Source organism: Natrix helvetica (genome assembly GCF_964273705.1).
Source record: "Natrix helvetica genome assembly, chromosome: Z".
NCBI classification, from domain to species: domain Eukaryota; kingdom Metazoa; phylum Chordata; class Lepidosauria; order Squamata; family Natricidae; genus Natrix; species Natrix helvetica.
The window spans coordinates 25,079,602-25,093,890 of record NC_138554.1 but is presented as its reverse complement, the minus strand read 5'-3'; the positions used below and the strand labels follow the sequence as shown (position 1 = coordinate 25,093,890).

Genomic DNA, 14,289 nt, shown 5'->3' with positions numbered 1-14,289 from the left:
TTTCAGGAGATCAGGGCTCAAGGTCCATGTTTCAGCTCTCCTCCTAATAAAGTAGTACTTATTTTCTGTTTACAGTTAGAACAATTAACCAGTGGAACAGCTTGCCTCCAGAAGTTGTGAATGCTCCAACACCAGAAGTTTTTTTTTAAGAGATTGAACAACAATTTGTCTGAAATGGTACAGGATTTCCTGCCTGAATAGGGGGTTGATTAGAAGACCTCCAAAGTCCCTTCCAACTCTTCTCTTCTCTTCTTATTCCCATTCTTCCCATTGTTGGTTTGGGGCATTTCTGCACTTAGTTTGTGCTCAGGTTTCCACTACTGTTATTGAATCTCACAGAATCTTGTTGCTTAATTCCTCAAAAGGATCCTTCCCATCAAAAAGAAAGTCTGGGGTTTCATCCAAATCTGAGCTTATTAACAGGCATTTTGTTAAGATTGTTGCCTTATTTGTCTGCACAGCTTCCCCTACTTTGCTACATTTTCCACAAGCTGGATGCTTATTCCTAGCAGAGGTGTGCACAAGGTCCTTTAAGGTTTCAATTTTTAATTCTTGCACAGCATGCTTTTGTTGCCATTCATCTTCAAATCTGTGCTGTGATTGGTTGTTGTGGGTGTAAAGTGGGAGTTTCCTTTTTTCCCGCCTTTTTGTTCTGCACGCGCTATATGCTGTTTAGATTTACCTCATGATGTTCCTGATTTTCCTGTCTACTATAAATATGAATGTTAAATATATTTATTTACCCTGTTTTCCTAAAAATAAGACCTCCCCGGATAATAACCCCAATTGGGCTTTTGAGCACATACGCTAAAAAAAGCCCTCCCCGAAAATATTGCAGCACAGCAGCAGCCATGAGGTGACCACGCTCGCCGCTTTCTGCACCTCAAAAATAATAAGACCTCCCCAAAAATAAGGTCAAGCGCTTATTTCAGGGGTCAAAAGAAAATAAGACCCTGTCTTATTTTGAGGAAAATGTGGTCCATAAAACTACAAATTTGTATCAGTGTCTCTCACTTTATTTGAACAGGTGATGCACAATTCATGCACAAAGAGGAATCCCAGCTCCTCAACAAGTTTCTCCATCCCTTCACAATATATACAGTAAAATCCATTTCACTTTCCTCAGGATCTTCCAGCGAAACTATCACTCTCTTTTGCTGGGCGTCCCCATATTTCAATAAAGCATAACTGTTATTATGTTATTATTTATTATTCAGATAATAAATTCAAAGGGTCTAATCCATGGATCCTACTTCTGACGCCATTAAAAATGATGTACTTCCAGATTCGGCTTATCGTCATTCACTTGCACACTTCCTGTCCTGGAAAATAGTAACACTCAAATCACTTTCACCCAAACATTCAGGCACAGCAGGTTCTTTGGAATACGCGGAGACCCAATGAATTTAAAAGAACAGCAAAACTTTATTGGCTGCAATATATCTATTCCTTTCTCTCTCTCTCTCTCTCTCTTGCTCTCTCTCTCACCCTTCTCTCTGTCTCACTCACACACACACACACACCATCCTAGTTGATCCCTTTTGAGGAGGTTTTGAGGAGTTGAGGAGGTTTTAAAGAAGAGGTTGGGCAGCCATTTATTTGAAATTATGAGCCGGGGGCTGGACTAGATGACCTCCACAGTCCCTTCCAACTCTGTTATTCTGTTATTCATCCACACTTTCTCAGGTCCTTCTCAGCTAGGCTACCAGGATTAGCTAGAAGGACAGAAGCTACAAAATCTGTATTCAAAGAGTGAGTGGGCTTCACAACTACTTTTATCCCCCCCCCCCAAAAAAAAACAAATCCTGGCTTTCTTGATTCACAAGAGGTGGCCTTTTGGATGTTGCTGAAGTACAGCTCCCGGGATGTATTATACTTGATTCTTCATTCTACAGCTGTTGGCAGTTGTATTCTTCAGATATGCCATGCCATCTGTTCTTCATGCCTGTGTATGTCACTTAGGGCTATAATAATGATTGGTTTTCTTTTTATAAAGCAAGTTTGGAAGCTTCTACATGCTTTGCACAATCTTTCATGATTCTTTTTACAGAATAAGCCATCGTCCCCCAAGGTGGGTGTTTAACTGCGGCCAATTCGCTCACACAGAGAGGGACTTCTCCTGGTGCCGTCCACTAGGCAATGCCAACGGGCGACACCAAGGAGTAGGGCCTTCTCTGTGATGGGCCCAACCCTCTGGAATGACCTCCCCCCCGACATTAGAACCACTACTGACCTCCGCTCCTTCCGGCAAAAATTGAAGACTCACCTGTTCCGATTAGCAGGCCTGGCATAATTACAACTGTCCCTCCTGGCAAATGTATTAACTGGTTATTTTAGGGGTATTGTTTTTAACTTATTGTGTGTGTTTTAGGGGTTCAAAATCCTATATTTATATATATTGCTTTGTACAGTTCTTTTAATTCCATTTTTAACCTCCTCCATTCCAACTGTACATATTCAATTTTTATTGTATTTTGATATATTTGGCATGGACTGTACACCGCCCCGAGTCCCTTTTTGGGAGAGGGGGCGGTCTAGAAGCATGAATAATAAATAAATAAATAAATAAATAAATAAAAAAAACTTACCAGCATCCCACCCACCTTGGAATCAGTCCCGAGGAGGTTTCAAGAAGGAGGAGACAAAGCCAGATGCTCTGCATCCCAGAAGCTGCAATCCTTTTCGTGAAAAACTAAAGCTCTTGATGCCCCTAAAAATCATTAATATATCCAGGCTCATCTTGGAGAATCTCACAACTATGAGTGTATGTATGCCCATTCCTTCCCCTTGGTATATTTCATGCTTCTTTTGCAATAGAAAAATGGGATGTGGTTTTGCAGATGACATGGCCTGTTGACTGTTGACAACACCAAAGTGAGATTGCACAGAGGTCATGATTGGACGCTATTATCTACATAGTCCGTGTTATGTGTTAGGAGGTACAAATCCTCAGTGGGGACCTTTTTCTGCACATGAGAAGAGCTGAGAAGACTATCCTGCCTGTAGGGCTGAGGCAACTTTGAAGATGAAGCTATCCCTCAATGTCTTCTTCTTTGGTTGGTATCTGTCATGGAAGGGAAAGAGAATCATATATGCTATTTGATAGAGGGGAGGGGGGACTCTACATTGCTTCCAATTTCTTGGTTGCTGTGCCTCTCATGGCCTGATCTTTTTTCCAGGGTGGTGGTTGGCCAGGCAGTGTTGGATTTCTAGAGGTGAGTCAATAAATTGGGTGTGTGTGTTTATGTCTTGCCCTCCTTTCCCAAAAAAGCTGGGAGGTTCTGGGGGTGACTTTCTGGATGCTTATGGACCATCTGAAATAATTATTTGCACCTGGAGAATTTGAGCGTAGACAGAAGCACAATGTAAGCATTCCAATAAGCAATCATTTCCACTGATGAATATTTTTTATCCCAGACATTGACTACAAGAGTCACTCAAGGTGTAGTATTTATTTCAAAAGTCTCTTCTACAGTGAAATTTGGGAGGAATCCCTTGCTTTTCAGAATCTGAGAACACCTTTTTTCTTGGAAATTTATTCATTTAATTTATACGCTGACTGTTAGATCGGCGTGAATGCAGCAGGCGAGAGTCGCTAGTGATTTTAGCACTTTTTATTTCCAGCAAAATGTGACTGCGTTCTGCCGGCTGGGCTGCCAGAGCTCGCCCTTTAAGGAGCTCCAGGCAGACCAGCCAGCCAATGACATCAATACAATACAATACAATAGTAGAGTTGGAAGGGACCTTGGAGGTCTTCTAGTCCAACCCCCTGCCTAGGCAGGAAACCCTATACCGTTCCAGACAAATGGCTATCCAACATCTTCTTAAAGACTTCCAATGTTGGGGCATTCACAACTTCTGGAGGCAAGCTGTTCCACTGATTAATTGTTCTAACTGTCAGGAAGTTTCTCCTCAGCTCTAAGCTGCTTCTCTCCTTGATTAGTTTCCACCCATTGCTTCTTGTTCTACCCTCAGGTGCCTTGGAGAATAGTTTGACTCCCTCTTCTTTGTGGCAACCCCTGAGATATTGGAACACTGCTATCATGTCTCCCCTAGTCCTTCTTTCTCTTAAGCTAGACATACCCAGTTCCTGCAACCGTTCTTCATATGGTTTAGTCTCCAGTCCCCCAATCATTTTTGTTGCTCTTCTCTGCACTTTTTCTAGAGTCTCCACATCTTTTTTACATCGTGGCGACCAGAACTGAATGCAGTATTCCAAGTGTGGCCTTACCAAGGCATTATAAGGTGGTGATACTTTATCAAAATGCCTTCACGTGATTTTGATTCTATCCCTCTGTTTATGTAGCCTAGAACTGTGTTGGCTTTTTTGGAAGTTGCTGCACATTGCTGGCCCATATTTAAATGGTTGTCCACTAGGACTCCAAGATCCCTTTCACAGTTACTACTACTGAGCAAGGTATCATCTATACTGTACCTGTGCATACCTGTGCATTTAAACATCAGTTTAAATTCCCTGCGGTTGGGGAATTCTAGCCAATCTGTAGATTCTAGCCAATCTGCGGCAAGCATGAAAACTGATGTAGATTTCTGATATCCGTCCATACGTAACATCCCTCCCCTCCTAGAATGAACAGTGTTCAATCCTCTGCCTACGTATGTGACGTAATCCTCCAGGTAGGCGGGGCATGCCAGCTTCCGACTGGACCTGCACAGTTCACTTGTCCCTGGGATCTCGGCTGCAGTGGTCGAATCTGCTGTTCCTCCAGCTGCCAGGGAAGGAACCTTCTGGAGCTCCTCGGCCCGCGCGTCGAGTTCCTGCCTGGTTCCTTCGGCTTCCGAGACCGTTGCTTCCTGCCGGACCTCCTTGATCCCAGATAAGAAGTCGCGGCACGGGTTAGCATGTAGTTCTCCTGTTGGGCCACTGGGTAGGCCTGGTTCCCGCTTGTCTGCTTCCCGGCCAGCGGTTGAGCGTGCTCCTTGGGGTGGAGACCTCAGGTTCTGCGAGGGTTGCTCTGGCCCTCTGGTCGCAGTTCAGTCGCCCTGGTTCCTCAGCTCAGTGTCCCCCAGGTGGTGTCTGAGTTGGTCAATATGCCTCCTCCAGATTCACCCGTGCTCCAACTCAATGCGGTATGACTTGGGACCGGTGACAGCCATGACTCGGCCTGCCAGCCAGGTTGGGTACCCCACATAGTTGTGTGAGAATACCCGGTCCTGTATGTTGAATGCCCGCTTGGGCCATGAGGAATCCAGAGGGATCTCAGGAAGGTAGTCCCTGCAAAGTCAATGTGTATGTGGGACCATGGTCCCTTGACCGCTTCCCATTCATGAGTGGGTGCCCTTGGTGGAGCTGGTCGCGTTTCCTGACAGGCTTTGCATGTGGCTACCCACTTGGTAATGTCCTTGTCCATCTGGGGCCACCAGATGTAGCTCTGGGCTATTGCCTTCATTCTCACAATCCCGGGGTGCCCCACGTGTAACGCTTCCATGGCTTGCCTCCGAAGCTTTTGGGGAACGATAACCCTTTCTCCCCACAGCACACAGCCTTTTATGGTTGTCAGTTCAGTTTGCTTGCTGTGGTAACTCTGGAACTCCTCCCCCAGTCTCTCCTGTGGCCACCCCCTCAACACCCAGTTCAGAACTTTCCGTAATATTTTGTCCTTTGGGGTGTATTCGGCAATGTCTCTGGCAGTTACTGGGCTGGCTGGGTCGATGTTAATCAGCAGTACTTGGGCGGTGGGTGTGGGGTCTTCCGCTAGTTCTGGCAGCAGGCAGCAGCTGAGAGCATCGGCGTGGCTGATGTTTTTGCCGGGTTGGTGGATCAGCTCGTAGTTGTACACAGTGAGGAAAATGGCCCATCTGGTCATTCTCGGGGGCATGTATGGAGGGATCTGTTGGTTGCCGGCGAGGAGTCCTAATAGGAGCTTATGGTCGATGACCAGATCAAAATGCCTTATGTACTTTTGGAACCGCTTGATTCCTGCCACCACGGCCAAGACCTCTTTATCAATTTGGCTGTAGTTGCGCTCAGCCAGTGACAAGGTCTTTGAATAATATGCTATTGGTGCTTCCGTTCTGTCTGGTAGGTGGTGGTTGAGGAATGCCTCAACTCCGAAAGGGGAAGCATCACAGGTGATCTGGACCGGCAATGTGTGGTTGTATTGAATCAGGACGCTGAAGAATCAGAGGAAGTCTTTAACTGCTGCGAACACTTGGTCTTCCCTCCGTCCCCAGGTCCACGGCATTGTCTTCCCCAGGAGGTTGTGGAGTGGCTCAGCAACGGTGGCCTTCGGGTGTAAAAAATGCTGTAGAAATTTAACAGTCCCAAGAAGGCTTGCAGTTCTGCCTTATTCTTCGGGGTGGGGGTGTTCTTAATGGCTTTCACCTTGCTGTCAGTCGGGTGGATGCTGGACTCATCTATTAGGTACCTACCTGCCTTATTTTGATTTTGCATTTATTAGGGTTTACTTTGAGTCCTTTTTCCTGGAATCTCCCCAAGATCTCGTGCATGCATTCCATCAACTGGCCTATTGACTCTCCTGATATAAAAACATCATCGAAGTATGGCACCACCCCTGGGATCCAATGCCGTAGCCACTTCATTAGGCACTGGAAAAGTCCTGGGGCTACGCTGACCCCAAACTACAACCTAGTCCATTTAAATGCCCCCCTGTGAGTCACTAGGGTTTGTGCTTCAGCGGTGGCTTCATCTACCAGCAGCTGCTGATACGCCTGGGCAAGGTCCAGCTTGGCAAATACCTTTCTGCTTCCTAGGAAATGCAACAGATGTTGCACCACTGGCACTGGGTACGCATTCTGCTGGAGGGCCTTGTTCAGTGTACACTTGTAATCGGACCCATCTGGCTTCACGGGGGTTACTATGGGGGTCTCCCACATCATGTGGTTGGTTGGCACAAGGATTCCCTAGGCAATGAGCTTGTCTAATTGTTCCTCGATCTTGGGCTGCAAAAGCAAATGGTACCCTTTGGGGTTTGAGCCTGATGGGAGTTACATGGGGGTCTAGGTTAAATGAAATGGGTTTCCCCATATATTTACCTAGGCCCATGCCGAAGACATCTGCGAACTCCACCAACAGCTGGTCCAGTTCATGGGTCGTTATGCGGTACAGTCTGGTGATGTCTAGGCCCAGGGGTTTAAACCATTCTACTCCCAGCAGTGATGGCCGATGGCTCCCAATGACCGTGAGTGGCATCCGGCCCTGGAACTCATGGAACATTACTTTGACCTCCATTCTGCCTAGTACCTCTATCCGGTTCCCTTGATAGTCATTCAGGCGGACATTTGGCGGCTTTAGGAACTTCCTGCTTGTGGCTGGGTTCAACTTCTTGATTGTTTGCCAGGATACTATTGTGAAATACGAGCCTGTGTCCAGCTCCATTTTGCATGGTTCTTCTTCAATGGTCACGACTGTGTGGTATTTCTCCTGCTCATATGCATCTGTGTGTCCCACGGTTGTGTGATGGATTTCTCTGGGAGCTTGGTATTGGTCCTCTCTTCATCTGCTCCGTTGTTGGCCAGCTCTTGGGTTCCCTGGTCTTCCTGAGGGGGCTATAGGCTTTGGCTGAAAGGGAATGGGTTGGGGCACTTTGCAGGCTTCGGCAATGTGGCCCTTTTTCTGGCATTGATGGCATGTCGTGTCCCAGAATGGCAAGCTGCCCTTGTGTGGAAACCCATGCAGCTCGGGCAACGTGGTTGCCTGCTCTCTGTGTTCCTGGGGTTCTGCTGCCTTTCTGGGTACACACAGTGGATGGAGTCGTCTGCATCGTCCCAGTCATCATCGTACTCAATTGACCAGTTGGGCTCCCGGTATGTGTGGTGCACCCAGCTGGTCTTCCACATGTTTGTCACGAAGTTGTTTAATGATTCCACAGCCCTGGCCTCCTTGATAACATCCTTGAATGAGACTCCTCTCCATATCAACAGTTTCTTTTGTAAAGAGAGGTCTCTCATCTCCAGGATGATCTGGACCTTCATCATCTCTTAGGGATTTATGAATTAGTACCTGGTAGCGATCTCTTGGAGGTTGGCCACAAAACCATTGACGGTTTCTGCCTCTCATTGGAGCCAGTGGTAAAACTCATTCCGGCTGATGATGGGGGTGGTGGCTGGTGCATAGTGGTGTTCCAGGGTGCATTGCAGGGTGGCCCAGGCAACGGTCTCCACATCTGCTGGGGCAATCAGCATCTGTGCCATTTTGTAGATCTTGGTGCCACAGTAGGTCAGGAATAATGCTCGCTTCCTGTTGTCCGGACTGTCCTGGTAATCGTTGGCCACTTGGTTTTCTGGTTTATGGCATGTATGCGCATGCAAAGACCAAAAGAGAGAGGATCCCAGTGGTTGCTTCCTAGGGGATCAGAACTGTCAGGCAGGATGGGGCTTTCCTCCCTCCCCTGAGAGGGCTTCTTGTGCAGCCCCAGCTCTCCAGCCTGCAGCACATCGACATTGCAGAGTACCTGACTGGTTCAGGTGCCCCAGGGGAGCAAGCTGGACCTTGCATAGCCCCGCTCCTGCCACTTCTGCCAAGGAAGCATAACCACTTCCTGGTCATACGCCTCTTACTGATTCCCAGGCAGCACGCTATCTCTGGAATTCCTCCTGCGTAGTCCCGCCACCCCAGAAGAGCAGTAGCAGAGGCAGCAGCAGCCGCAGCTACAAGGGGAAGGGCAGGAGTGACTGGCCAGCTGAGCTGCACAGGGCAGCAGAACAGCATTTGCTGGTTGGATGGCAAGCTGCCCAGCCTGCTGCTCTTGCAGTCGCCAGGGAAGCAGCAATGTGAGAAACACAGGGGGTGAGTGGGTGGTGGCAGCGGGGACGGGCATGGCAGGGCCTCCCTCCCTCCCCGCCCAAGTGGGCTTCTTGCACAGCCTCAGCCCTCCAATCTGTGGGCACATCAGCAGTCCAAAGCACCTGGCCGGCTCTTCTGTGAGGCCTAGTGGCAGCCCCGCCACCCCAAAAGAGCAGCAGTGGTGGCGGCAGCAACTAAAGGGGGAAGGGCAGGAGTGACCAGCTGGCTCTGGTACACAGGGTAGCATTTGCTGGCTGCTCCTGCCACCACCAGGGAAGTGGCAGCAAGAGAACCACCACCACTGGGGGTGAGGGGTGCACCAGAACCTGGAAGAGGAAGGGGAGCAGAGCTGCTGGCCAGGACAGGCAGTCACTTCACTTCTGCGATTTAAAATCTTCTTCTGAGCAGTTGCTTCTTGGCTTTTCAATTTAAAGTGACAGCATCTCATTTTATCCCCTTCTTCTTTGCCAAACAATCTCCTGGCTGAAAAGCAAAGCCCGATCTTTCCCCTCTAATGTCAAGGTTCTGATGAAACAATAAAAAAACAAAACACCAATCCTGGTTTAAATACTTCTTTATCACACCGGTACTAACTGATCACCAAATTCTTTTAAAAAAGGAATAATTGTTGGAGCTGCTGTTCTGTGCTCTCCTCCACCTTATAAGCCAACCTCTAGAGCCCCACCTAGCATCCAGTGGCCAATCCCACATTTCCACTTTCCCTCCCCCTGAGCCCATCACCAGTGTCCTACTGGAATGCATATAGTCAAAGTCTTCCCAAACAACCCCCTCTCTGCTGGTTTGTTCCTCCATCTATTAAAGATAAGTTTCATTTCGGCAGTTTAACATGCCCCCATCGATAATTGCTACCTCTGTAAGCCTTGATTACATTGAGTCATGCTTCCTGGCTTGCTGATAATAGCAGCCATTGCCTCAGCTGTTTGGCTGAGTTCTAACGCCAAGCCGAACAGAGACAGGTGAGGCTCCAGTGAGGCTCCAGCAGTCCAGGGGCTCCAGCAGGGACAACAAAGTTTAGCCGGATGATGGTAGATCCCAGAGTACCCATGTGGCAGCCTCAGATGTCGCGAAAGACAACAGTGAGTAGGGGTAGATGGCTTCTGTGGATACCTGTGTTGGAATCTTGTAACCAATCGTGGGGCATTAACATCATAACTAGGCACCCATGTTGCCTCAGAGAGAGGGTAGCCTTTCCACAGTATCAGATATTGCAGGTGTCCCCCACACACCCGGACATTCAAGATTTATTCTACTTCATAATGGTCACCACCACCCCATCGACAATAGGACTGGGCTGTACAACTGGTGCTTGTTTTAGATGGTTTGTAGAAGGCTACAATGAAAGACCTGATGGGTCTTACCTAACAATTTTGGCAACTTTAATCATACTGTTATGGGATTAATAATCTGCTTTATGGGGAATTGGCCAATATATTTAGGGCCTAACTTTTTGCAAGGCAAATCGAGCTTTATATATTTTGTTGATAGATATACCAGTTGTCCTACATGGAAGGGATCTTGCATTCTATGTTTTTTGTTTGCTTGTTTTTTGCAACTGATTGCTGTAAGGCATTTTGCATTTTCATCCACATTTGCTGTGTTTGCTCAGCTCACTTTTGGTCTCCTATATCCTCTGGTGGCATTCTAGGACACTCAGGTATTGGAATGAATTCTTTACCTGTAACTACCTGAACTGGGGTGAGCCCCATGCTGCCATGGACAGCATTATTATAAGCTACTTCAGCATAGGGAAAGAGATCTGCACACTCATCTTGCTGATATTGTATGTAGCAAAATAAGTATCACTCAACCATAGCATTTGCTCTTTCTGCATTCCCATTGGTTGCCAGGTGAAATATGGAATTTAAACCTTGGCTTGATCCTACTCTGGTCAGAAATTATTTCCAAAATCGGGTGGTAAATTGGACTCCATGATCCGATATAACTCTCTGTGGGCTGCTATGCAGGCAATATATATGTTTTATAAAGAGTGTAGCTAACTTTTTAACAGAAGGGAGACCTGCGCCTGTTTCGAAAATTGATCTATAATGGTCCAAATCACATTATGACCCTTACTTTCTGGTAAACGTACGATAAGGTCCATTGCAATCTGGTCCCATAATCTTACCGGATCGGTCACTGCTTGTAACAGACCAACTGGTTTCTCAGGATGAATCTTCATAGTTGCACACATCGTACAACTTTGTACATAATCCTTTACGTCTTTTTCTACCTGTGGCTACCAAAACTAATGATTAACAGGATGAAGGGTTTTTACAAACCCAAAATGACCAGAGGACCGGATATTATGATATTGTTTTAGAACATTTATCCAAACAGCCAAATCTCCATTGTAGAGGTGTCCAGGCAATACCTGGTTAAGCAGCAGCATGAACACCTCAACAGCACTTTGTAAGTCGAAGGAAATTACCTGAAATTGGTAACCTGTTATCTAGGGGACAATTGAACACGGCCTCCATGCATTCCCAGCTTTCACTCTTACCCTGTAATACACTTCCCTCAAATCCAACTTGGTAAAACTCACCCTTCGGCCAATCGGGCCATCATATCCGTCCTCAAAGGACGTGGATAGAGATGCTCCACGCACAGTGCGTTAAGACCCCTAAAGTCTACACATAGACAAAGGCTTGCATCCTTCTCCTGAAACAGGACTGGGGCCACTATTCTTGATCTAGCAGGTTGAATAAACCGCCGTTTAAAATTTTTGTCAATGTAAGGCCTCATCTCCTTGAGCTTTTGCACCATGGAATACATTCTAGGTTTTGGTAGAACCGCTTCAGGACAAATTTCTATCCCATAATCAGTGGGACGATGGGGACTGAAGACATCTTTTAAATCCAGATATTCTGTGAGATAGCCAAGGTCTTTCCTAGCTCCCAGTGTTGCCATAGTTACCTCTCCCCCCAGGCCTGTTTCAACCAAGCCAAAACAAGCACTAACTCCTCTGTTATATTTGGAACCACTACAAATCATATTTTTTCGCAATGGTCCCCTATCTCAAGGATTACTTGTTCAGTAACTTGGGTATCCAGCTGTGCCTCCAACAATGAACCATCCATTTGTTCAAACCTTATGGAAAGGACTAATGCATGAAGGAGCACTCCTAAACTCTCAGCAACTGCAGCACTCATGAGGCACTGCATACAATCCGTATCTATCAAAGCCATACACTTGCTGACATCTAATAGAGGGGAGAAAGAAAGAAAAAGGAAAAAAAAGGGAGAAAGAAAGGGAATGGAGAAAAGAAGGAAGGAAGGAAAGAAGGAGGGAAGGAGGATATGGAGAAAGAAAGAGAAAGAAAGAGAAAAGAAAAAGAGAGAAAGAAAGAAAGAAAGAAAGAAAGAAAGAAAGAAAGAAAGAAAGGGAAGGACAGAGGAAGGGGAAAATAAATGTGATATGGAGGGAGGGAGGGAGAAAACAAGGAGATAAAGGAAGGAGTACAAACTCTGGCACTATATGCAGCTTTAGAGGATGCTTTGAAACAGCACAGCAATCCAGAGCTGGAAGGAACATCAGAGATCATCTAGTCCAATGCCCTGCTTCAACAGGAGTCCTTATATCATCTTGTTTATTTTGGTGCCTCTATCACAGAGGAGAAATTCCCAGAAATCCCTAGGAATTGCCAACCTCTCCCCCCCTAGTAAAAAAAACAAAACCCTAGAGCAAAAACTTCATGCAGTATTAAAAAGAAGAATAGAAAAGGGGGCTGTAGCGTTTTGTTTAATGGACTGCTAAATTGGCAAAATCAACTGTTAAATTAGCCAGGGCCATCCAGTCACATGACAACATGGCCATGATCACCCAGTGACATGACCACATAGCTACACCCAGCAAACCACGCCCACAGAAGCAGTACTGAAATATTTGAATCCCACCACTGACTTTCTTGATTCTGCCATCCCACCCTCCCTTCTTCCTGACACTAACGGACCACCTTGGTTTTGTAGAGCTGCTTGAGGTGATGTCCTCCTCAGCCCAGGCACTGAAGACCTCCTCCTGCTGGGTTTTGGTGGAGGTTTCTCCCCAGCATTCAGCATCTTCTTGATTGCCGCCCTGGATTTTAATACAATACAATAGTAGAGTTGGAAGGGACCTTGGAGGTCTTCTAGTCCAACCCCCTGCCTAGGCAGGAAACCCTATACCATTTCAGACAGATGGATATCCAACATCTTCTTAAAGACTTCCAGTGTTGGGGCATTCACAACTTCTGGAGGCAAGTTGTTCCAATGATTAATTGTTCTAACTGTCAGGAAATTTCTCCTCAGTTCTAAGTTGCTTCTCTCCTTGATTAGTTTCCACCCATTGCTTCTTGTTCTACCCTCAGGTGCCTTGGAGAACAGTTTGACTCCCTCTTCTTTGTGGCAACCCCTGAGATATTGGAACAATGCTAACATGTCTCCCCTAGTCCTTCTTTCTCTTAAGCTAAACATACCCAGTTCCTGCAACCGTTCTTCATATGTTTTACTCTCCAGCCCCCTAATCATCTTTGTTGCTCTTCTCTGCACTCTTTCTAGAGTCTTTTGTGTGCAAAAGACACAATTTTGTGTGCATGGGTCCCCATGGTAGGGCTGTTGCCTCTCTGGGTTGACCCTTTTGGACTAATGTAAGGTCCTGCCTTTCCAGAAAGCAGAACTCTTGAAAAGAAAGCCATTCCAAAGGGAAACTTTTATTGGAAGATTGTGACAGCAAGAGATGTAGGCAGGAAGTAACTTTTCCCTCTTGAAACGTTAGATTAAACCTTCGCAGATAGAGCCCCTCTCAAAGTCCAATACATGACTGAGCCAATCCCGGGGTGTGAAGATGTTATGGGAAACTCAGGCCGAAAAAAGTGATAAATGCCAGTCATCAAGGCAATGCTGCTTCTCCAGAGACAAGATAAAGCAGCTGCTCGAGGCACATTCCTTTTTATATGTGAAATATAAAACATTGAATAAACTATATGGAGTAAGATCTTCCCTGTTTTTACTTTTTAGGCTCAAACACACCATCCACCTATTTGCTGAACACTATTGCAGTGTATCATCAATGGTATCAAAAATCTGAATGCATAAAAATGGAAATATATGGCCACAAAATAGATATTATTGCAGATGTATTTTCTGGTTAAGTGCTCCTGTTGGAAATCATTTCTTCCAAAAAGTATGGGCCACTCTTTGTTAAGAAAAATACTGCTTCCAAACACAGAAAGAGTCCTGATTTTGCCTTTAGTTGTTCCATTTCTGAGGATAAACAGATGCTCCACCTTCCATATTTGATCCATATTTATTATTATTTTTTCTCTTGTCCAGGTCAAACTCTTCCCACACCTTTGATATCTACCAACTTCAGTGGGATGGTTACTTTGGGAAAAGATGTCACCATCTTCTGCAAGAGCCAGGATGATTTTCATGGAAAATTCTATCTCTTCAGATATACAGGCGTACTTCATGGGAAAACTGTAGCAACTAAGGAGGCAGCATCCAATCAGGCTGCATTTTCCTTGTCCC

The 14,289-nt window shown here is 46.1% G+C and overlaps 1 long non-coding RNA gene across 1 annotated transcript; it reads left to right on the top strand.

Annotated features, from left to right (window-relative positions):
- Positions 1-2,960: 2,960 nt before the first annotated feature.
- Positions 2,961-14,207, top strand: LOC309381221. Its single transcript, XR_014173524.1, has 3 exons — positions 2,961-3,056; positions 3,180-3,215; positions 14,092-14,207. It is a non-coding gene; the product is annotated as an uncharacterized lncRNA (long non-coding RNA).
- Positions 14,208-14,289: the final 82 nt, after the last annotated feature.